We start from the raw sequence: 24,245 nt of genomic DNA, 5'->3' as shown, positions 1-24,245 counted from the left end.
TTTCTGTTTCCACCACTGACAAGTTTTGGAGTAGCCTCACTTCCCACCTGAACTATTGCAACTGACTCTCCTCTGATTTTCCTGTTTCCAGCATCTTGCTTCTTCAGGTAATCCTGTATCATGGTGCTAGATAAATGTTCCTGGGTCACAGCACTCATCAGTGTAATGCTTCATCAAAAACTTCCAATCTCTCCTTATCCTCTCTACCCCTGCAAGGCCCACTTGACCACCCTTGTCAAAATTTTCTAAGGAAAAGCCTGCTACTGTCTCTCCTGACACTCTGGAAGACACTGTCTCTTCTCCAAAACAGTTTTTGCCTTTAAAACAAACAAAGTGGGTTGAAAACTAGTCTTTTGCGGCCCAAAATAAAATGAAACATCCTGTCTGATAATAAAGATCAGACTCTGCCAAATTCAGAGAACTGCCTCAGTAGCATTGACAGCATTTTCACAAAAAGAGACCAAAGTATGTCTTTCAGGAATGTATCTTACATACAGAGTAACTGATCACTATTATTTATGAACATAGCAGTAGAAAGTAGAAAAATGTTTTGAAACTAGTTCTTCTCCTGAGTAGTTGTGGGTGACCTTGGATTACTTCCAGCTTGGATACTCTGAGTTCCTGTTTAAAACAGCACTCACCTTTCTTTTATTCATTTATATACAAAAACAGCACCACATAAAGCCCTAGGAATTCAACAGTACATGCAACAGACACAATCCCCACTTCCTTGGAATTTTCCTTTTTCGGTCCAACCACTGGCTAGTTTCAAAGGCAAAGCCAGATGGTTAGACTAAAGATTTAGCTAAAGACTAAAGACTCATTTGTCCTGAGGCACTGTAATGGACTAGGATTGGCTTTCCAAGAGATTAGAATGAAGATATGGTCAAATGAGATGAAAGATTTGGGGGGAAGGAATACACTGCCCCCCAAGGTAAACTAAGTGATAAAAAATTTTGCATTGGAAGAACAGCATGCCCTTAAAAAATCTACCTTTTTTGATTTGTTTATTTATTAAGGAACAGACTAGTGACTTTGAAATTTTGGTTTGGAATCCCAGGACCTAAATTTTTGCCATTAAGGGAAAAGTTCAGTTTTAGGAAGCAAAAAAATAGTGGAAAATCCATGACCTCTGGGGTTCTCAGAAAACCTGACCTGAAGGTCCAGTTGTGTCATTTAGTAGTTGTGGGACACTAAGAAAGTCACTTGTCATCCTTGGGCTTGAGTTGATTAATCTGTGGCAATAATAATAACTAACACATAAGTCCCTATTACGAGTCAAGTGCTATTCTAATTGCTTTACATACATTAATTATCTCTTTAAGCCTGTGAAAGGCTGGTGAGGTAGGATGATTTTTTTTTAATGTTGTAAAAAAACACATAACATAAAATTCACTGTCTTAACCATTTTAAAATGTACAGTATTTTAGTGTTACTTATATGAACATTGTTGTGTATAGATTTTCACCTTGCAGAACTGAAACCCTTTACTTATTAAACAACTCCCCATTTCTCCCTCCCCTAGGCCCTGGCAATCACCATTCTACTTTCTGTTTCTATAAGTTTGACTCTAGGTACCTCACATAAGTGGAAGCATACAGTATTTGTTTTTTTTATGATTGGCTCATTTCACTTGGTATAATGTCCTCAGGGTTCCTCTATGTTGTACCATATTACAGGATTTCCTTCTTTTTCAAGGCTGAATAATATTCCATTGTGTGTATATGTCAAATTTTCTGTAACTTATCATCTATGATAGAAATTTAGGTTGTTGCTTCCACCTGTTGGTTACTGTAAATAATGCTGCAATGAACTTGTCTGTGCAAATATCTTGTGGAGATTCCTTTTCAGTTCTTTTGCCTATATACCAAGAAGTGGGATTGCTGGATCAAATGGTAATTATATTTTTAATTTTTTGAGGAAGCATCATACTATCTTCCATGGCAGCCGCACTATTTTTATATTCCCATCAACAGTGCACAAGGGTTCCAGTTTCTCTAAATCCTCACCAACACTTGTTATTTTTTATTTTTTTGATAATGGTCATCTTAATGGATTCAAAGTTATACTACCTCATTGTGGTTTTAATACACATTTTCCCGAAGATTGTAATGTTGAGCATTTTTTCACATGCTGATTGGCCATTTGCAGATCTTTGGAGAAATGGCTATTCAAGTCCTTTACCATTTTTTTTTTAACTGAGTGGGTTATTTGTTTTTGAGTAGTAGGAGTTCTTTGTATATTTTGGATATTAATCCCTTATCAGATATATAGTTTGAAAACACTTTCTCCCATTCCATAGGTTGCGTTTTCACTCTCTTGCCTCTTTGCTGTGCAGAAGTTTTAATGTTTGAGGTAGTCCCATTTTTCTATTTTTGTCTTTGCTGCCTGCACTTTTGGTGTTGTATCCAAGAAATCATTGCTAATGCCAATGTCATGAAGCTTTCCCCTATGTTTTCTTCTAGGAGTTTTACAGTTTCAGGTATTATTCTTAGGTCTTTAATTCATTTTGAATTAATTTCTGTATATGGTGTAAGGTAAGGGTCCAAACTCATTCTTCTGTATGTAGATATACAGTTTTCCCAGCACCATTTTTTGAAGAGACTATCTTTTCCCCATTATGTAGTCTTGGCACTCTCATTGAATACCATTTGTGACTACATACATAAAAGTTTATTTCTGGGTTCTCTATTCTGTTCCACTGGTCTATGTCTCTTACACCAGCACCATACTGTTTGATTACTGTAGCTTTGTATTATGTTTTGAAATCAGGACGTGTAAGGTCACCAGATTTGTTCCTTTCTAGAGAGTGTTTTGGCTATCTGGAGTGCTTTGACATTCCATGTGAATTTTAGGATGGTTTTTCTATTTCTGAAAAGAATGCCATTGGGATTTTGATGGTATTGCACAGAATCTGTAAATGGCCTTGGTTAGTATGAACATTTTAACAATATTACATCTTGTAATCCATGAACATGGGATGTCTTTTCACTTGTTTGTATTTTCCTTAATTTCTTCCAGCAATATTTTGTAGTTTTCAGTGCATAAAGTCTTTTGCTTCTTTGGTTAAATTTACTCCTAAGCATTTTATTCCTTTGAGGCTATTGTAAATGGAATTATTTTCTTAATGTCCTGTTTGGACTGTTCATTATTAGTGCATAAAAATGCAAGTGAGTTTTGTGTATTGCCTTTGTATCCTCTTACTTTGCTGAATTCACTTATCAAATTTCTAACAGTTTTTTTTTGTGGTGTCTTTAGGGTTTTATACATATAAGATCATGTCATCTGTGAACACAAGATACTTTTACTTCTTCCTTTCCAATTTGGATGCCTTGTTGGCTGCTATTATCAACATCATATTACAAATAATGAAACTGTGTCCTGTCATATTTATGAAGTTGTGAGTATTCTATGAGCTTACAGGTATGAAATTATTCTACAACCTATTTTAGGACCATTGATTTCTGCAATTAGTTAAATGTCAAAACATTCATTCATTCATGGTAAATAGACTCTAAGATATTTCTTAGCACTAATAGAGGCTGACAAAGACAAAATCAATAGAATGAGTAAAATGAACCTATTGAGGGTTTAAAATCTAGCTGAGAAATAGCCTGGACTTTCAGAATTATTCTACAGTAGAACAAAACTGCAGACTAAACTTTGTACTCATGTTAAACTAAAACAAAAGCTTTGGTTTGTGATAAAGCAATTTGGGTTTTGCCTCAGACATTTTCTATATGATTTCAGTCTAAATATATGTAAGCATGGGGAAAAAGTTAAATAGCATGAAATTATTAATAGTTTTATGGCTAAAACTATTTTAAAAACACCTTTTCTTTATTATGCATTAGGTCTGACATATTTGGAGGTTTAACTGGTGTGTCTGCTTGTTTTCCTGTTTTTGGAGCTTGCAAGACCTATTAATCTCTCTCAATTAGAAGCTATATATTACTGCTCCCTGCACGACAGAAATCACACCAATATCCTCCTAACTGCTGGTTTCTGGAGGCATGGATCCAGCCTCAGAGAACACCTCTCCATTGTAACACTCCTTTCTGACTGACTGGGTACAAGAATCCCTGTTTCCTCTCTACTGCTGTTTTGCCAACACAGATGAGATGGGATGATGCCCCTCACCCCACCCCTAGACCCCACCCTACAGTGCCAAGTGTCTATCCTTCTTCCTCATGGTACTCTTCCTCAGACACTAACCATATGCAACTAACCCTTACTTGAATCACACTACCCCCTACCTCTGACCATCCTCACAAACATTCACACAACAAACATTGACTGAACACTTACTATGTTCTAAAGCTAAGGGACAAAAGTAAATAGAAACTTGGTGTGTGTGGTTGGGGGAGAGGTAAGCGTCAAAGAGATGCAGTTCAGAGTAAAGACCTTCCCTGAAGTGAAGTCACAGACCCATGCGAGAGTATAAGCACTTCAAGAAGCTGTGAGGAATGTAGTCTGTGAGGGTGAAGGATCCCCGGGGAGGGAAATGGCTAGATTCAGGCATAGAGGGAAGGGCCCTTTATGCCATCTTGAGTTTGGATTTTAATCCTGTGGGCCATAGGGATTTTCAAGCAGGGAATTAGAGATAAAGTTTTCTTCCAAAAAGATATTTCCAGCAACACTGTGGAGGACGAACGAACCATACAGGGGAAGAGCTCCCTTGCTGCTGGGCTGCTGGTGATAATGGCAGCTTGGACTCAGCTGGGGTACAATGGAGAGGGAGGCTGGGCAGAATCAGGCTCCCCAGTGTCCCTCTTTTTCCACACAATATCTTGTTTCTTTCATGGAACTTGGAGATTTTCATATAATCACTGGATTACAAATTCCCTGGGGGCAGGAACCACATTGGCCTCACTTATCTGTCAAACCCAGGACTGGCATGAAGCCTGGTACATTGCAGGTGTCTGACAGACATCTGCTTAAGGGGGGAAGGCAGGAACCAGAAGCAGATGTGGGGTCTGGAGGGCATGGCTTCCAGCCCCTACCTGGGGCAGTTATCTGGATGGATCCCTTTATCTGGAACAAGGGATACTGTGAGACATGCATGTAGGTATGGGGAGGTGAGGGAGGAGAGTTAGTGAGCTCTCTGCAGATGAGCCAATTTTCAGCTACCTGAGGAGCATCCGGGCAGAGATGCCTAAGTTGGCCATGTTGCTTGCCTTTGAGAGGTGAGGGGGGAAGACAGAAAATACTAAATAATCACTTACTAACAGCTTGTCTGTGACCAGCACTTTGCTAGCTGGATTATAAGCATTAACCCTAATTCTCACAACCATTGTGATAAGGAGGCATTACTCTCAAGAGATGAAGAAACTTGAACTTGAGCAGGTGAATAATTTCTCCAAGATCACATTACGAGGAAGCAGTAAAGCGGGAGTCTCACCCACTTTCGCTGCTCCTCACCTTCTCACCTCCCCACTCCGACACCCTCGTACTCTACAAAAATGGCTGCAGCAATTCCTCCATCCCCGTGTATCCCTTTGCAATTTGAACTTGCTGCTCTTCTTATCAAGAAGAGACCTTGAATCTGGGCTTGGCCTCATGAGTTGCTTTGATCAGCAAACAGAGCTCTGCAACTTATGAGCCTGGAGTCGAAGAGGTCTTTCAGCTTCCACGCTCACCCTCTTGGAACTCTGAGACGAGAAGCCTAGGCTAGCCTTCTTGAGGATGAGAGGCCACGTGGAGAGAGAAGCCCAGCTGACAACCAAAACCAACCACCAGGCATGTGAGGAAGGCCATGTTGGCTACGACTCCATCAAGCTGACTTTTGACACATGGCTGAACCGAGAACCTACCAGCCAAGCGCAAACTCCCAACATACAGAACTGTAAACCAATAAATAATTATTGTTTTCAGTTATTAAGTTTGCAGTGGTCTCTTACACAGCAGTAGGTAACTGATACATACATCCCTACACTCAAGTACACCACATATGGCTGTCTGGGATAAGAGGGAAAAAGAATCTTCTTATCACAAGCAGGGAGGAGGAAATTGCTGTATGTCAGAGGTAGTTCCAGACATTTCAAGTTATTTGAAATATCAGCTCCTTTTCCCAAAGTGACAGGGAAATGTTAATACTGCATAATGAGTTTCACTATGAGTTAAATAGGTTATTAGGGGTTAGTGGGAAACTTAGACTCCTTTACCGTTGGTTCTATGAGGAAATGTTCCTCATTTGAATCAACTCATTTATAAACTCACTTGCTGGTAAACTGATGATGATTTATCCTAAGACATAACATTTCACTTCATAAAAGCAGATCAGACAGAAAAGAGAGAACAGTGAGAAGTCAGACAAAACATTATCCTCATCTGCATTTACATTCTTGCAGGAACATTCATGAAAGAAAAAATAGCTCTTGAATGCAAAAGACTGCAGATGTGCGTCTAGTGTCTTATGTTCCGGGAAGAGAATGACTTCCAGCTGTAATTGAATCATTTGGGGCCACACTCCGTGGGCACCGTAAGGTGATTATACTCAGAAAGGAGGCTTTCAGAATGTCATTTAGCAAAGGAAAACAGGGCTGGACACCAGTAATAAACTAATGCCCTTGAGCTACTCATTTTTTATCGCAACCTAATTGAAACATACAAATTGCATAATGCTCCCTGCTTGTGAGAGGGGGCAGGACTGAAATTCAGATGATTGATTCCAAAATTTAGCCACTAAGATAAGGTTTCTTCTTCAACAGAAAATATGTCAGTGATGTAATTTCCGAGCAGCCAAGATAAGTGGAACTGTCATTCTGTCCTCCTATTGGGAAGGTTCTTTGTCTTCCACAGGAAAAGAAAGCTGCACAGATACATTTTTGTTTCTGAAATGGATTTCTTTTCTTTCGTTCTTTTTTTTTAAAGTTATTTAAAGAGTAGATTAAATTAACTGTTAAACTCAAGAGGCCAGATTCTACTTTTAAATGCACACTCGTGGTTACTGCCTGCAGCAGAAAAGAGAGACAGCCTAAGGACAATTCCATTGTACTCACTGTACAAGTGGGGATATTTGGAAGGTTCAGGAAGAAGGAGGGGTAGGCCTGCCATCCAGAGGAACATCACAAAGAATAAACTCCAGCTTGGCAAGTTCTTAAAAATGATAATTCCTTTCATGTGTGTGTGTGTTGGTAGAAGGGCAACCGTACTGTATTCATAGACATAAGTGCTTTGTCTTTCTTCTGGAACAAAAGATAATAAATCCCAGGGTTACAATTTAAGACACGAGTGTCAAAGTGAATCAAAGGGAAGTGACCTAAAATGAATACGTGACCATCTTATTTCACAAAAGACAGATAGGCCACAGTCATTAAATTAGGGTTGGATAAAACATGACCTGTTCATTCTCTTTGTATGCACCCAGAAATACACATACGGATCTCTAGTCAACACTGGCTGGAATGTATTAGTGGTCATGAGCATCTTATGTCTGTGTCTTTGTCTAAGTCTATATGTCCAGGAGCAGGGAAGCATCTCTGAAAACTGCTGATTTATTTTAACAAACACACCTGTCTAAATTTCAGTTTCATATCTCTACCAGTTTTATACCTCAATCCATACCTTTTTTGGTTTTTATTAAATTCTATTGAATATCTATATGTTGAGCACTTTCTATGCAGAATACTGGGCTAGGCAGGCACAACAGAGGATCCAAAGAGATGTATTCTCAAACTTCACTCATTATTAGACAAATAAGACAAAAATACTCATAACCATAAAACAAATACAGATAAAGAGAGAGAGAGAGAAAGAGAACAGAACATGCAGTGGGATTTCAAAGACAAGAAAGATTGTATCTACTGATAAGAGGATTAAGATTGCTTCATGGAAGAAGGACCTCGAAGGATAGATAACAATTCAACAGACAATGATGGCATGAGGTGGGTGAGATTAAGTGGAGTTATAGATTGGTTCAATTTAAAGAAATGGCTGGAAAAAGTCCCAGAAGAGAAGGTGCATGGTGGCTGAGTTTGGCTGAAGCTGAGATGGCAGGAGGCAGAGAATTAGAACGGAAAGAAGTTCCAAGTGAGGAGTTGGCGCTTGAGTGAGCAGGCGCTGGGGCGACATGAGGCCTGTGCTCAGACGGTGGATCCGCGAGTACAAATTCAACATGAAGCTTCTCCAACATCATTTCCAAGACAATTACTCCACATGACCAGCATCGCTCTCATTTTTTGGAGCTAGTCTTTTTATAATATTTTTTTCAAGGGATCCAAACATTCTATCATGTATATAAAAGCAAGTTGCAAAACCACATGATCTCAGTATATATATGTATATACATACACATATATACATGCTATATAATCCCTTACCAGTAAGCACTGGAGCCGTGATCCACACACTTTGTTGCCATCTCCCCAGAGGTATGTTTCTCAACACTGGCTGCATTATCACATACCTGAAGTACTTAAAAAATGATAGTCAACCCCACATCTGATCACCCCAACTGGTGGGCCCAGACACCCTACGTGTTAATAGCTCTCCGAGTGATTCTAATGTGCCGACAAAGTTGAGGACCCACTGACGCAAAGGACTTTTCATTCAGGCGATTGACATGATCTCCTGGGGGGGGGGGGTCCTTATATCACAGCACTTCAGGACCCAACCAGGCTAAAAAAAATAATTTTGAGTAAAGGGACATGTAACATTTTAAACTTAGATTTCTACTTCAGTTTTGAAAGAGTCAGAGCTATCGTCAGGAAGAAGAGGAAGATAAAAAAGAAAGAAGGGAATGTAACAATAGGTTTTTAATGGCAAAGGAATTTTTAGGTGATACTGAAACTGCCATCTGTGATGACCCTGGGCATGTGAGAATGTTAGAGATTTGTGTACCCATCTTCACACAGCAAAACCCTCTGACTGGCCTTCAGACCTCCTGATGGGGTCAAGATTTGAATGGCAGGTGGTGAAGCAGGGCCTTTGGCAGGAAGTAGAATGACCTCCATTTCCACACTAACCCCACCCATTCCTTTCTTTCTCTTCCTTATTTTTTCTGTCTCTCTTGTTTCTTCTTCTTCTTTTTTGCATTCCTCTCTGTTTCTGCCTCATCTTTGCCCCATATTTTGTTTTCTCTTCTTCCTTCCCTTCCTCCATCTTTCCAATCACTTCATTTCTTTCTCACCAATACCTACTCCCTTATTAACTCCAAACACCTGAATTATACAATATTTAAACTATTAGTTGTATTTATTGAACAAGCTTGGCAGTTCTTAGTCTTAAATTTTAGGGTGACAAGTTGAACATATTATCCAGTTCTCTTTAAAATAAATTTAAATTAGCTCCTCCTCACTAATAAATGGGGAAGTAGTTTCTGATAAAGAAGAAAACAGAAAACAAAACTCCTTGTCCCCTTGCTAGATATTTCTGATAAAGGAGGAGAAATGAATGCTTCATTTCACAGGAAGCTATTCATAGGAAATGTGTTTCATGCAAATTCCCCTGAAAAAGATTTCACATTCTACACGGCATTAAAATGATTGCTAGTTTTATAAATTAAAATGAGAAAAACAAGTTAATAACAATATGACACCATTCCCCAAATGTTGAGAGGATTCAGGGGCAGGGAAATCAACACACACCCAGAGATTACCGCTAGCCACAGACAGCTGTCGATGAATTTCAATCTCAGCAAAACACATTATCAAATGACAGCCTGCTTGACCAAAGAGAATACACAATATCATTCCATACAAATTCTTGACCTTACATTTTCATTTTGTCATTTTTTTTCTGCCTATAATGGGTTTCTTAAAACAAAGTCAGTCCATGCCCATGATTTCTTAAGGATGAATCTCAAAAAACATTTCTTCAAGATTCCTTCCTTGATCCACACTCCCTGGAATTTCCTTTCAATTATTTCTCTTCTCAGGTCTCCTTAGCTGCCTACAATATGCCAGGCAGTTTCCCAACTTTATTTCTAGTTGCTTCAACAAACTTGTGATGCAGGTATTGGTAGCATCAATTTACAGATCAGGAAATGAAGGCTCAAAGATGTGCAGCAAACTGTCTATATCACAATGAACATAAGCAGAGCTGCTATTCAGACTCATACATTCCATTCTGACACCAGTGTTCTCTCTTCTTCTTGTACTGTTTCCCTCCTCTGTTTCTTCCCAATGCCATCATATACTAATTACCTGTTATTTTATTGTTATTTTATAGTAACATTGCGTAAGTCAGTTGTATTTCCTGAGTTAGAATGAAATTTAAAAAAAAATTTCTAGAAAATTGTATCCTAAACATTGTGAGCAGCAGACATTCCTAGGCGTTGTTAAGGAAAACCAGCTACTCTGGGATACCAGTTACCTCCCACTAGTTTATATATACCACACTGAAAGTTTGCTATGCACTGTCTTGTAATCAGTGTTGCCCTTAAGACAGAAAAGTTCAGTAGAGAGTTAAGATATGACATGGAATTAACAACACATTTGTTTTAGAATCCATGCTGGTACAGAGACAGCCTAAGACTGCATCCTTTTTAAACCACTGCTTCATATTGCTGGGGTTTCAAACCTTACCTGAAACCCTATGAAGTCCTGTCTTCCCAATTTTGTATTCACTTTACGATTAACCTAAATAAAAGCTTTACATTTATCCCTGTTTAATTTTAACCTGTCTCTTGTTCCATCCTGTTGAAATCTTTTTAAAATCCCTAGTTGGCCAATGAATGTACCAGCCATCCTCCCCAGGAAGCCAGTACCCCTTCTATATGTGCCGCCTCCCTGGTCCCACACCCTGGTCCCACCCCCTGGTCCCACCCCCTGGGGCTCCTTAGCCTCTATTTGGACATACTTCTGTTCTTGCTCAGTAGACTGTCAGCTACATGAGGATGAGGCTCTTGTCTGCCTTGTTCATTGCTGAATCCTGGCACAGGGCCTGGCATGGCAGAAGCTCAATATGCTTGAATACATGAGTGAATAAAAGAAAGGGTAAAATGGAGACAGAACAGGAAAGAAAAAAGAAGACATCATAGAGGAAGGAGAGAGAACAGGATGGGCTCAGGGAACGCAAGATGCAAAGTCTGGAATCTAAGATGCTTTGGATCTAAGATACATAACGTCTCTGAGCCTCCTATGCTTAATTGTAAAATATCATGATAATGACCTCACAGGACTGATCTGAGAATAAAGGAGGTGAAGTATGGGTAAACATCTAGTGTCCAGACATTGATGTGGGACCCGCTGCAGGATGGCAGGCTGACCAGGTTTCCCCGGCTCCACTATCAGGGCTGCCAGTGTGATCACACAAGACTGTGTGACTCTGAGGCCTCTCAGGCCTCTGGAGTCTCTGGGCCTTGTCCTCACTGCATTGCCTCTCTTTCTAAATGAATCACTTCATTAAAATGGAAGGTCTATGAACACAGTATGCCAGCCTAGGATGATTCATCCAGCCCAGCTGTGGTCGTCAAAGAAAACCGAAAACCCTGTGCCTTCAGTACAAAGACTGAATAGTCACTATTTGCAGACCTTTTGGTTTCAGTGTCATTTATTTTTGTATTTTCAAAGAGGAAGTGCACGAGACATAACTATGTCAGCAACACGTAACAGGCTGGTAGACTCTTAGTAAGTGGACACATGTGTTTACACTTCCGAAAGTTTCTCTTTTTGCCAAAAGGCCTAACCAGCTGTCGGCAGCAAGCAAAGGCATATCTATTTGTTGGATTACCTCCCGCCTCGATGGTAAGCTTTAATGAAATACATTTCTAATGTAGATGGGAATTTTGAAAGCCTATTTCTGCAAGCTTCAGATTTGGTATCCTATTTAGCTTGTCAAGTAATGCAGCTACTTTAAATAACATCTAAGCCTGGACTCAACTCCAAAAGTTAATTCCCTTCTTTCTCAAGATAGACAAACTAGTAAAACCCTACCTCTGCAGATTTCTGATAAAGCCTAAAAATCTAAACAGGAGGTTTTATTCATCCTGAACGGCTACAGATAAAGAAATAATCACATATTAAGTAAGATATTCAGATCACTACTATATTCAATATCTCCCATATGATACACCACCCTCCCGTACCTAAAAAAGAGAACACCATCATCTTCTAATTCAATTTATTCTGGTTAAATGTATGATTTATCCAAGACTTTGAGTAGATTTTATGTCTTAGGAGCTGCCCTTTATTTGGAATTCCCTGCCTTTACGCCCTTCTGGGTTGCCGCACCCCCGGGCACAGCCTATTTTTGACCAGGAGGCGATGAGAACTTGGGTGAGGCTGGCTGGGATGGCCTAGGCAGCAGCAACAGAGGAGTCCTGAGAATTCCACTTGGAACACTGAAATAGCTGCAGCACAGTCCCCTGTCATTTGTTTCAACCACACTGAGTGACTAAGAAGTTTTTCACTCTACAGGCTGTATTTAGATCTCCCCCTTCCACATATTTTTACGTGTACTAAACAGCCAGTTTCAGCTTTGAATAGTTCGCACTTTGTAAATCCCAACGTTCAATGTTTCTAACACACTGTTGAAGCTGCCAGAGGAACCAATTTGGTCACCACAAACAGTCTTGACCCAGCAGGTGTGTATGTGTCTCACCTGAATTACAGGTGAATTGTTGGAAATCAAACAATGGAAGATCTCATCCAGAAAGAGAACATTTGCTTAGACATCTTTATAACTTTTCCCACATCAAATAATTTTGCAATATTTTCATCTGAAAGTAATTTTCCAACTCAATTGGATTCATGCAATCACAGGAGTTTATAGTCCTGCCAGGATGCGATACGATTAGGATTATAAAGGACAGAAATGTGTTTCCTTTGCAGGAGAGCACCAGGGAGACTGGCGGGTTAGAGAAGAACGTCCGTGCGCACCCACCTGAGCCCACTCCACTCCGTGAATAGGTGATCTGGCCCGTCTCTTTCACATTTTCAGGTAACTTTAGAGACACATAAAAAGGTTACCATAAAACAATTTTTCCATGACACTTAGGTCACAATGTCATATGGTATCTCCAAGAATGAAAAAAAGTCCTAACTTTATACCCTGAGAGCACTGTGTTTGCGCTTTGCGCAGGACAACTCCACATGCAGAAAGCATGGCTTTTGTGGGCTTAAGAAGATGACTGTGGACAACCTGTGCCTCCTAACAGACGTCTGAGACCCTGTAGAAATATAGGTGCTATATTCCTCTTTTAGTCATGGTTTTATGCTCACTATTCTTACCCCTCTTTTCAGCTTCCCACAATTAAGGCTAGATCTTTGCACAAAAATCATTTTTAAAAACATTTTAAGCATAAACTTGGCTGGTCACTTTCCAGCTGTGTTAGAATGTTTCGTCCAGGAAAAACAGAATTATTCCAATAAACAGACAGAACTCAGGTTCAGCTCTAAGTAAGTGCTATGCCCACAACACGGGCCACAGAACTTATTGTGACCTTGAGAACGACTTTTGGACGTAATTGTAGTGCTGGTGGGCACGGGAGATGCTCTTGTGCAGGGTGAGGCTGTCCGTCCAGAGATGAGGTCTAGGTGGCCTTCTCAGATCACCTAGATCATACATAGGCTTCACCTACGATCCCACCAACAGAGCAGGTAAGTTCTACTGATTTATGTCAAGTGTGTCTCTGTTTTGTAAGCATATCATCAAAATCTGGAATGAAACTTTCAAAACAGTAACAATCTAAAGATGATGTTTGGATTTCAACTAGACTGAAGGGAATAGAAATAAAGTCCTCTCTCCAGTGGAAACAAGTTTGCTGAGCAATGAACAAAACTTAAAGGGTCATTTTCAACAGATCTGCCATAGTCCCCAAGGGAACTCCAGGTGTGCTGCCAACTGGTGATCAATTTGTAAAATGTATTAGTGTAATAATCAAACTTAGGTACTATGGTACGATGAATGTTGCACACAGGGTGACCAGCCGGCCCTGTTTGCCTGGGACTGTCTCCATTTTAGCACTAAAAATCCAATGTCCCAGGAAACCCCTGGGTCCTAGGCAAAGTGGGCTGGTTGGTCCTAGTGAGTGGAACATTGGGCTGAGAAGGTAGTGGGCCACAAAGCAGGCTGAGGTCAGAGGCACAGCACAAGACCAAGCCAGCTGCAAAGAGGGTAAGTTGTAGACACGCTGGACACCCAAGTGAAGTGGCTAGGAGAAGGTGATGTCAGGACAATAGGTTCCGACAGCACTAAAGGAGAAGTGGATGGACGCTGCGGGTAACTTTTTGGCACTATAAGATATCACTGTGCTGTATTATAGTCATCTTAGATCCCTTCTCTGGTGTCACTAGGTTCGATTGTTTGAAAGTGTGCTGTGAATACAACAAAGCTGAAAACATCATACAGATGTATAAATTGATTCATATCCAAAAAGACGAAAGTATTAAAACTCTGTTCTCGGCTTGCGATAAGGGATAGATAGATATGTCCTCACGAACAGGATGGTGAGCGGGACTTTCACTATCATTATCCTAAGGATGAAGACTGATCAAGAGTCCCTATCTCTAAGGAGAACTGCTCACGACTGAAGCCAAATTCCTTCCCCCAAGTCTATATGAGGAGTGAATGGGAGGGAAGGTGTCCACGTTATAGAGAGCCTTGCTGACAGTTTATTTCATGGAGACAAATTCTCTCTTCTTGTCATATAGGCCACACCTTCTGAAGTCGCTAGAGACAGAAAAAATCAGACGGAGCCAGAGAGATCCCAAAGATGCTTCCTCATCACCAGCAAGCAAGAGTCCCAGACAAAAAGATCTCCGTGTTTGTCCGTCCTCTCTACCATATTCTTCCAGGGGAGGGAGGGGAGGCTTCATGCTGCATCAATAAGCACTTACTTGTAATGATGGAGGGAAGGGACCAGGTTCTCGGTTCCACCCATCCTGGGTTGCTGAGGAAGCGCCAATTAGTAGGCCTTCTGCTTATGCTCCCCCTAAGTGACATTCATAATGATGGTCTGCAGGTCACGTAAGACCCTTCATAATCACCAAAGAAAGAGTACATGCATTCAGGTCGATTTTTATATTAAATATAAATAAAAATATGAATACAGACATGTAAGTTTGATTGACTGCACCTGATCACTTTCCAACTGTGTTAGTTAACTAGGCCTACGGAAACGCTGACGCAGCTGAGCACACACTTAACAACAGCAAAAGGATTCATTTTCAAAATTAATTTTCAAACTTGATTTCATGGAGTGCCGAGGTCTGACTGTGTCTCGGGCCCGTGGCCAGCCCTGAGCGGTAGCCACTCTGATGTGCGGGTCTGAGCAGGCGGGGGACCTGACAAAACCGTCCTGGTTGGACGACGTGTGTTTCATCAGCTGCGCCTCTGCTTGCTCACCGTCCTGGGGACGCGCCTGCTGGTGGGCGCTCAGAGGCTACATACAGTCGTGTTTCCGTTTTGTCAGCCTTGCAGATTATCACCAGTTGTGTGTGCACCACATCGTCACTTATTAACACAGTTTACTTACATTCCTTCAAACCCGTTAGCACTTAAATCATTTAAAAACTATCAACCTGTTCATTTTAAGTCCAGAGGTAACACATTCTCTCATCTTCAATTTTTTGAAAACTTTTACTTTTGTTTCCATGGTTAGTCGTACTTCTTCCTGGAACTTTGAACCACTTTTCAACTTTGAACTGTTACTGCTTTAGCATTTATCAGACCAGAATTAGTTCAAAATGACTGCAAAAAGCCTTCCTAATCAAGCTTAAACATGACAGGCAGATTAACAAATGTGATGGCAGAAACAAAATGATGACTATTGCAGCTAACCCACCTGTCTGGGGTGAGCAGGACCGATAGATTTCAATAAGGTATAATTTGTTTATATGTTAAAATTTTTAAGTTGAATGTAAATACAGAAGTTTCTGCTTTTGAGCCACAATGTTTGCAGTGAAAATAAAGTACTCAATCCTTACGCCAATTCCAAAGATATTTTGAAGAGACTGACTATGGAGCTGAAGGTCAGAGAAATTTTTTAAATGACTCTAAGTTTCTTGTCAAGAAGATGGGAAGAACAGATGAAGCTCTAACCAAATTAGGTTCCAGACAGAAAATTAATATAGTCAGTTATTAAACTTATTGAGTAGAAGTGACAATGATTATACAATTAGAGACGTTCATTAAAGCAGTCTGAAACATGGATCTGGAAAAGAGTGTAAAGTCTGAGCTGCAGATGTAGATTTGGGAATCATCTCTTCGAAACTGGTAATAAAAGCCATGAATGGGAATGAAATCTTGGGGAACACAGAGCCGGGGAGGAATAAGACTTGCTAGCAAAGACATCAGTAACAACTGATGCAGGGAAATAAAGAGCCAATGAAATCAAGGCAAAGAACTTTAGTAAGTAAGCAAAGGTCAGTAACTTCAAAAGCTTTTTCTCACTCACTCTGCCATGGACTGAATGCTGAGCATCACACGAAGCACTGAGGCTGGAGAGTGAATGCGACTGACACCAGAGCAGCCACCTCAGAGCCTCGGAGCTCAAATAACACTGGAGATGGTTGAATCTAAGAAGGGGCGGAGGAGGGGAAAGACTGATTTGATGAAGCATAGATTATTATTAAAAAATAATTTGTAGGCAATTTATAGAAATATAAACTATGAACCCCCCAAATGATTTTACTCTTACTTTTTTATGGATTGCAATGATTATATCATCATGAGAGTCATAAATTATTACTAAGAAAGAGGTTGGTTATTGTTATCAGATTTTGCCAGTCTTTTTAGTTCCACACAGGAAGGCTACAGAAACAAAGCAGTGAGGCCAAATTTCAGCTTGAACATCTCCGGGAGTTTGCATTTAACAAGAAAAGATTATAAATGTAAATATATTTTCCAATTTGTAACAGCTGAGACTCATAAATGGAGATGGTATGGCATATAACAGCTGACAGATTATCAGCATGTGCTGGCAAGAGCCCTTTGGCTATTAAAAGATAATTAAAACTCACTATAATCTTCCAGCTGCTCCATTTAGTCATTTTATTTTATATGCATGTGATAAGGCTCTGAGTCATTTGAAACGGACAGCCCCCCTTTATTAGCTTCTTGGGCTAAGCTGGTGAGTGACGGTCCCTCATCTCCAAATCTCCTTCCAGCTACAAAATTTACTCAAAGCATCTTCCTCTGGCTCGAGCATCAATGGTCCTCATTACCAAGGAGAATTGGGTTCATCCTTTATCTGGCATAGTTAAAGCAAGAAATAGCCCACTCGTATTCTGTCACTGGAGTAAATGCTTTCATAACCGTCTTCCTTAAAAATAGATGTGCTAAAGAGTGGTTGTTCTGTGTTTTCAACTGAGGAAAAACCAAAGAGAGAAAGTTTCAATTAGATTTCAATTAAACTTAGAAACAGTTTAATGACTGCATGCAGACCAATAGTACAGGAACACATTATCGCAGGGGACCATGCAGTCTTCCATCCTAGAGATTGAGAAGGGGAAAAAAAGGAGCATGGAGGAAGGCAGTAAAGGACAGTCTTTTTAGTATGCATTGTTTACACTCTCTACCTAAAAGGCACAGAGATAGATTATAAAGCATCTCAGACCATTTCTAAGTGCAGAGTAGCAGAGTATTCTGAGAACTATTCTTGCAGTTTTCAATAAGAGATTTTCAACTTAATTTTATGTGCAGTTTCTCTACACAAGGAACAAATAGAGGCGTGTGCACTTTCACAGCCAGACTGATTTAGAGAAGGGCTCCAGTGACTGGGAGTTACATGTACACGGTCATTATAGAGCCACAGTGACCTCCCCTTCCGCTTCCACAAAGAAAACAAGGCTTCTCTTTAATCTGCTATTCCAAGAGTGAGCTGGGCTTTCTCACCCTGCAGGGCTACGGCACGTGAGACTTTCCTCCTATAAACTTCTTTCTTTCCTCCTCCGCTTGGGTGTCTCCTTCGTACGTCAGCTGGAGCAACTCCTTGTCTTGGAAGCCTTCCCTGAGTACGCAGCGTAGACTCCGTGGCTCCCACTGCACCCTGCACTTGCACCTACGTTGTACTTTTGCCCTGTTTATAACTACCTGTGGACAGCCCGCCCTCCTCACCCCAGCCACAGTGGAAGGTCCTGGAGGGCAGTGCCCTTGTCTGGCCCAGTTTATAACAGGTGCCAAATAAGCCCTGAATGAATAAATGAGGGAATGGATAAGAGAAACTATCTTTTGAGGAAGAAACTGGTAAAACTGATATTGTCCTCATTCTCATAGGGATGGACAATATCTTCTTCCTGAGATTTTGGTAGAAATGAAAAATTAATAGAGAAACCTATTGATCTGGAGGATATCCAGGCAAGAATACTCACAGAAAAGGAAAAGACCTCATCAAAACAAGCCTCTCATCAGTGTCTCCCTTCTCAAACTTCACACTCGCCTTGGTGTCAGTCGCCATGTCCCTATGATCTGATGTCATCCCAGCCCTGGTGGAGGAGATCCCCTTTGTCCTTACGTTACTATCCTCACTCACATCTGCACAGCTGTCAGGCAGAGAGAGTGTGGAAAGTGGGCACATTTTAATTAAGTCTTGGGGGTCAAGGGCAAGAGCTTCTCTGTATACGGTTGAATCAGGTCCAAGAAATCCTCCAAAAGTGATACCACTTCTGTTTAAAAATCATTACTTATATTCCGACAGAAAACAAACTGAAAGGGTTGACCTGTCTCTACCTATGTGGGCCCTTCTGAAGCTCCGACGGCCTTCCTGATCCCCACTTCTTTAATCAAGGATAGATGTCGCCCAGCCTCTTCAATACTAGTCTTACTCTGCTGAAGAACCTCCAGTGGCTCCTCAGCCTTGGGAGCGAAGTCAACTATTTTTGTTCTTTGGTTTTAAGTAACACAGCTGCTCCGCAGACCAGTAATAGCTTCCTGGTTTTGTTTCTTTCTATCTTTAAAATAGCAGTTGTAAAGACACACAGGCACACCAGGGCGACGTACACGGCAAGTAAGGTGTTAGTTACAAGACTGCCACCACCCTATTTGCCAAGCGCTTGACATCAGGCATCTTTTGAACATCTGTGGTTCTTATCACAATCCTCTGAGATGGTTGCTGTTACTCCAGTTTCTACAAAGAGCCTGAGGCACAGTGGAGTCAGATAAATTGTCCGAGGTCAAACCACTAGTCCTGGTGGAGCCTCGAGTTTATCTTAGGTAACCTCCCAACTCATTTAATTCTTAAGGATTAAGTCACACTACTTCTTACCTAGTTAAAATATACACCAGGTTTTGAATATAAATTTGCCTAAACTCAAAACCACCCCTTTTAATAGCATCTTTCGCACTTGTTTGCAAGGAAAGAGAAAGGGCAGATTTCCAGCTGTGGTGCTAGGAACTGCCCTCCTTGCTGCAGCTCACGTGGGCGACCACTGTCGATGCCTCCAGTTGCTGGGATTCGTTTACTTTGGTTCCACTTTGCTGCCCTCCATGTTTTATAGGGACTTCATCAAATCCGAGGCCCAGAGCAGCACAAACGTCCACTTTGGTCTGTTACTACTGAACAAAGGGTGAAAACTGACTTCAAAGCACGGCAGACCCCTTCCTAAGAGCAAGCCTGGACACCGTCGAGGCCCAGGGCTCACTTAGCCCCCCCCGAACCGCCAACAGCCAGCGGAATCATTCACATGCTCTCATGTGTGAATTTTGCATGTCGGTCCATATCCAGATATTAGGGCATATTTCTATCTACAGTTGATAACCTAAATTTACCTTACCAATACATTTATAAAATAGTTCATGCATTTGGTTTTGAGACTCTCCATAGCACAGTATCTTGGTAAACAAGATTTTTTTTCCTTGAAAATATAGATACTTCCTGAATGGAGAATCAGGAATTTCCAGGAAATCTGGTACCTCAAAGCAAGTTAAGACTTCCTCCTCTGAACTCCCAAGCAGAATCCTGTATATTTTTTATTAGGGTATGTCCATGATATAATTATTGAAATTCACATTTGTCTGCTCTGCAAATCCCTGTAGGGCAATAATTATGATCTTGCCATCTTTCAATTTACAGTCTCCAAAGAAAATTCTGGCCCACAGCACTCAAGAGGTACTTGTAAAGGGAATGAATACAGGGATAGATCCACTTGTACCTAAGTATTTCTTTGTTTAGATCCCTGGTTCTCAATCGATGGTGACTTTGCTCACCTAGGAACACTAGAAGACTCTTCAGACATTTCAAGTTTTGTTTCTCAACTTTGGGGGGAGGACTCTTCTGGTATCTAGAAGGTAGAAACCACAGATGCCTCTTAACATCCTACAGTGCACAGGATAGCCCCACAAAAAGACTCTTCTGGCCCCAAAATGCCAATAGTGCTGAGTCTGAGAAACTCTGATTTAGACACAGAATATCTACAAAAATTCCAGAAGCAGAGATCTGAGAAATAAGCCAGACCCCCTGGTAGGAAAAATGCTGCGGCATCCAGTCATATCATTTACAGAAAATATTCCCCAGAAACACAAACCAAATTGGAGTTCACAGATGGTCAGTTTCATCTCCTAGCTCATTTTTGTTCTCCCAACATAAGCCTCAACCCAATAACGTCTTTGGACTCTCAGAAGTCAGCATTTGTATGCTGACCCATAGCCCAGAATAACCCAAAGAATGAGACTTTCATTTAATAACAGTGGCATTATTTTTTACTGTGAGGCATGGCTCATAATACTCAATTCAGCTAAAAGGGAAAGATACGAACCATTTGAGATGATTGGCAGGAGAAAACTCTAAAAATGCTCCAGCACAAAAGGGGATTAAAATGTCACAGGCAATTTTTTTCTTGAAAATGGAATGGCTTTATGAATGCTTCATTCTTCCCAGAACAGTTAGAACACTGTATGTGCGGGCTGGGCCTCCTGAGTTCGGAAGGCAGGCCGCTTGTCCTTTGTTCTGCTGCTCGCCCCTCAAAGGCTTTCCCTGGTGAACGTGGGCCCATGAGCAGTGACAAGATAGGCGAGCGAGAAGCTACATCTAAGGGAGTAATATGGGTTGAATTCATCCTCTCTTTTGAATTGAGGAGACTGCCTCAAGCTGGGAAGCCAGAGACTGAGCAGAGATGGCTGAGTCTCTCACCACTGATGGATCCCATTTGCTGACATTTTAACCATCACTTCTTACCTGAAGACTCATTTGTCCAAGGCAGGGTGAAGCCAGCTCCTGCTCTGACATGGAACGCCAAGTGATGAATGGGACCACCAGAGAGGGTAGCTCCCAGCCACTCTACATTGGGTGGCATTAATCAGGTGTCCCGTCTGCCTGGGGCCTGCCTTTGCCAGACACCCTGTGCTGTTTTCTCTCTGGTCACCAGTGAGCACAGGGCAGGAGCAGGATGCTGGTGGCACTGGGCCATAGCTGCAGTTTCCAGCTTGCCTCTTAGATGTGATGGGGGCTCTTGAGGGGGTGGTGTGCGGGAGTAATGAGTGTTTCTTTTCTGACAATCTGCAGATGATCCAAACTTTCTAAGGTTTAGATTAATTTCCTGTTCGGCATGTTAGCAGGATGAGAAAACAATTATCTCCAAAATTACAAGTAATTTAGCTGTTTGCTTGTCATAGTAAGATAAGATCTTATTGCCCTCCCACAACACACCCAGACCACACACACACTCACACACACACACTCAGACACTTACACACACACAGAGGCATGCTGTGCTCCAGTTTTTCAGTTGTTATTTATAAGTCTCTCTCTAGAGCCCAGTTCCCACCCACGCCTTAACCCATAGTCCTCACTATGCCCATGGAACACTGCACCCACCTCCCAAAGGGCAAAGGGACAGGGGGCACGATGCCCCTCACGGCAATTTGTGCTCATTATGGCAGGAGGTGTGGTGCACCTCACGCTGCCCGAGACATGAGAAAATGGAGTACAACCACTTCCCCCTCCAAGTTCTCTCTCTCTAGGCAGGTGCCAGGCCAGCAGAGGCACCAAGAAGTAACAACATGAATTTGAGGATCTCAAGATGAGTGTCTGAATTCTGGCTCCATCACTTACTAGTTGTGGAATCTTGAGCAAGTCCTTAGCTCCTCTGGGCCCAGTTTCCTCATTGTTAGAAGGGGGATTATAAAAACTCTCTGTAAACCAGGGCCTCCCAGAAGTGGCAGTATAGACATTTTGGGCAGCTAATTCTACGTGTGAGAGGCTATCCCGTGCATTGCAGAATGTTTAGCAGCATCCCCGGCTTCTATCTATTGGAAGCTGCTAGCATCCACCTGCCTGCCCCACCAGTTGTGATAATCAAAAATATCTCCAGAGATTTCCAGTTGTCCCTGGAGGGTGAAACTGCCCTGGCTTGAGAACCATTGTTTTATATATATATTTTTTAAAAAGCCCATCTTCTTTACTTTTTTAATAAAACAGCACCCAGATACTTAACTTCTATCCCTAAGGATTCAGGGTAGCAATTTTAAAAAGTAGCTGTGAGTAAAATGAGAGAACTTGGAGTTCTTATCTCTGGAAAACTGGGTTTGGGATAAAACTGAGAACCATCTGACTTCATTTGGAGATTCTTCTCCAGCCTTAAACCTTGGAGACTCTGGATTTTGTTCTAATCCTGGGCAAGGAGTAGGCGTGGAAGCATATTCTCCTTTGCACAGGGTTATGGGACTTAAACAAGTTAATGTATGTTCAGAACAATGCCTGTAACTACTGGTACAATCACAACCAAAGAATGAGCGCAATGCACACAGGAATATCATGGAGGCACCCTCTGCACACCTGGTGGCAAAACCACACTGCACGAGGGTTCCAGCTGCACAATTCAGAGGAATGAATCAAAGGCCAGCCACGTGCCGGCAAGAATGGCAGAAACCCGGGATTATCAAATGTGTCAAACACATCTTACTGGAGTTACATCTGTGAATTATTTGGCCCTTCTCCCACTGAGGAAGGGGCCAATGTTGCCTTCCCTTGAACCTGGGCAGAACTTTATGACTATGTTGGCCAATAGAATAGAGCAAAAGAGACCCTCTACAACCTCCAGGGGTATCGCCTGGCCCATCCTTGGAAGGCAGCCTCCATGCTGGGAGGAAGCCCAAGCAGAGAGGACATAGGTGGGTGTTCCAGCTGCAGCTACTGCTGAGGCCCCATGTGGCAGGCAGCACGAACTGCCAGTCCCAGGAGTGAATGAGATTTTGGATGATTCCAGGGCCCAGTCATTGACCCATCCCCAGCCTTCAAGTTTTTTCCAGCTAAAGTCATAGTTATCATGGAGCAGACACAAGCCATTTCTACTGTATCTTTTCTGAATCCCTGACCCTGCAGAACCCATGAGCATGATAATGGTGTTTAATGCCACTAAGTTTGGGGTGGTTTGTTACACAGCAGCAGTAACTGAACATACCTCCAGGAGTTCAGTCACCACTGCTCACCGAATGTATTCCCTGGGGAAATTGGGTTTTGTAGAATTAGCCCAGCCAAAGGGAGGCTTGCATTAGAAACAGTCAGAGAATGGGTCTGCCTTGGGCAAAGTGAGGAGTTGAAGGTCACACTCATCGCCAGTGCTATCTAGAAGTCTGTCGTGATACTCAGGAGTTGCAGAGCTTATGATTTCTCTCATCCCCTCCCATGTACAGAGCAGCTAGATCGGCAGGAAAGGGACAATTAGATTTATGTGTAAGTATCAGACAAGAGCATTAAATGTGGTCCGTAAAAGAAGGACTCTCCCTTGGGAAGCCATGAACCTTTAAGAACTGGTTACTGGGTCAGGAGCAGCCTGCCTTAGAGCAGGCTGGCACTGACCAAGACTGTGGGCAGTGACCTTGACTGTGGGCAGTGACTTCGACTGTGGGCAGTGACCTCTGTTTTTTGCTTCTTGAGGGAGATCATAGGAATAAATGTGACCATGACCTGCCAAGAAGATAGACTTTGTCTGACTCACCATGACCTTTTGCCCATTTTGATGTCTAGAGATAGCCATCTTGATAAAGAAATATAAAAGTAGACTGGACTTGAGGGAGATGGTGAAAAACTGTTTTCTAAACAGGAGTCAAGAGACTAGAGTATGTTGAGAAAATAGCAGAATGTGTGCAAGGTGCTTTGGAGCACAGTGGAAAATTCAGTATCATTTGCACATTATCCGGGAAAGCACACACAAACTCTGTCCTCTGGAGGCCCTTTAGGCATCTCATTTAATTGGAATTTAACCTGCGGCTAGATTCAGAATATGAACTACAATTCAGGAAAAGAAGTAAAAGTTTATGTTAATAGCCCTCATAAAAAAGTTTATGAGTATTTTTTATTCAGTACCAGTGGGGCGCCTGCCTGAGGCAAATATGTGCGATTTCATACTTCATAAAATATTTAAACA

General features: G+C 41.6%; 1 protein-coding gene and 1 long non-coding RNA gene across 2 annotated transcripts in view; one reads left to right on the top strand and one right to left on the bottom strand.

The window, feature by feature from the left end:
* Nucleotides 1-24,245, bottom strand: part of STARD13 (StAR related lipid transfer domain containing 13) — a 210,189-nt gene that overhangs the window by 116,966 nt on the left and 68,978 nt on the right.
* On the top strand, nucleotides 10,779-15,003 carry LOC116668569. The gene is made up of 3 exons (XR_004325720.1): nucleotides 10,779-11,687; nucleotides 12,774-12,882; nucleotides 14,595-15,003. It is a non-coding gene; the product is annotated as an uncharacterized LOC116668569 (long non-coding RNA).

The sequence above is a fragment of the Camelus ferus genome, chromosome 14 (genome assembly GCF_009834535.1).
Source record: "Camelus ferus isolate YT-003-E chromosome 14, BCGSAC_Cfer_1.0, whole genome shotgun sequence".
In the NCBI taxonomy this organism is placed as follows: Eukaryota; Metazoa; Chordata; class Mammalia; order Artiodactyla; family Camelidae; genus Camelus; species Camelus ferus.
The sequence above is the reverse complement of the archived record's forward strand: the minus strand, read 5'-3'. Positions and strand labels throughout refer to the sequence as shown.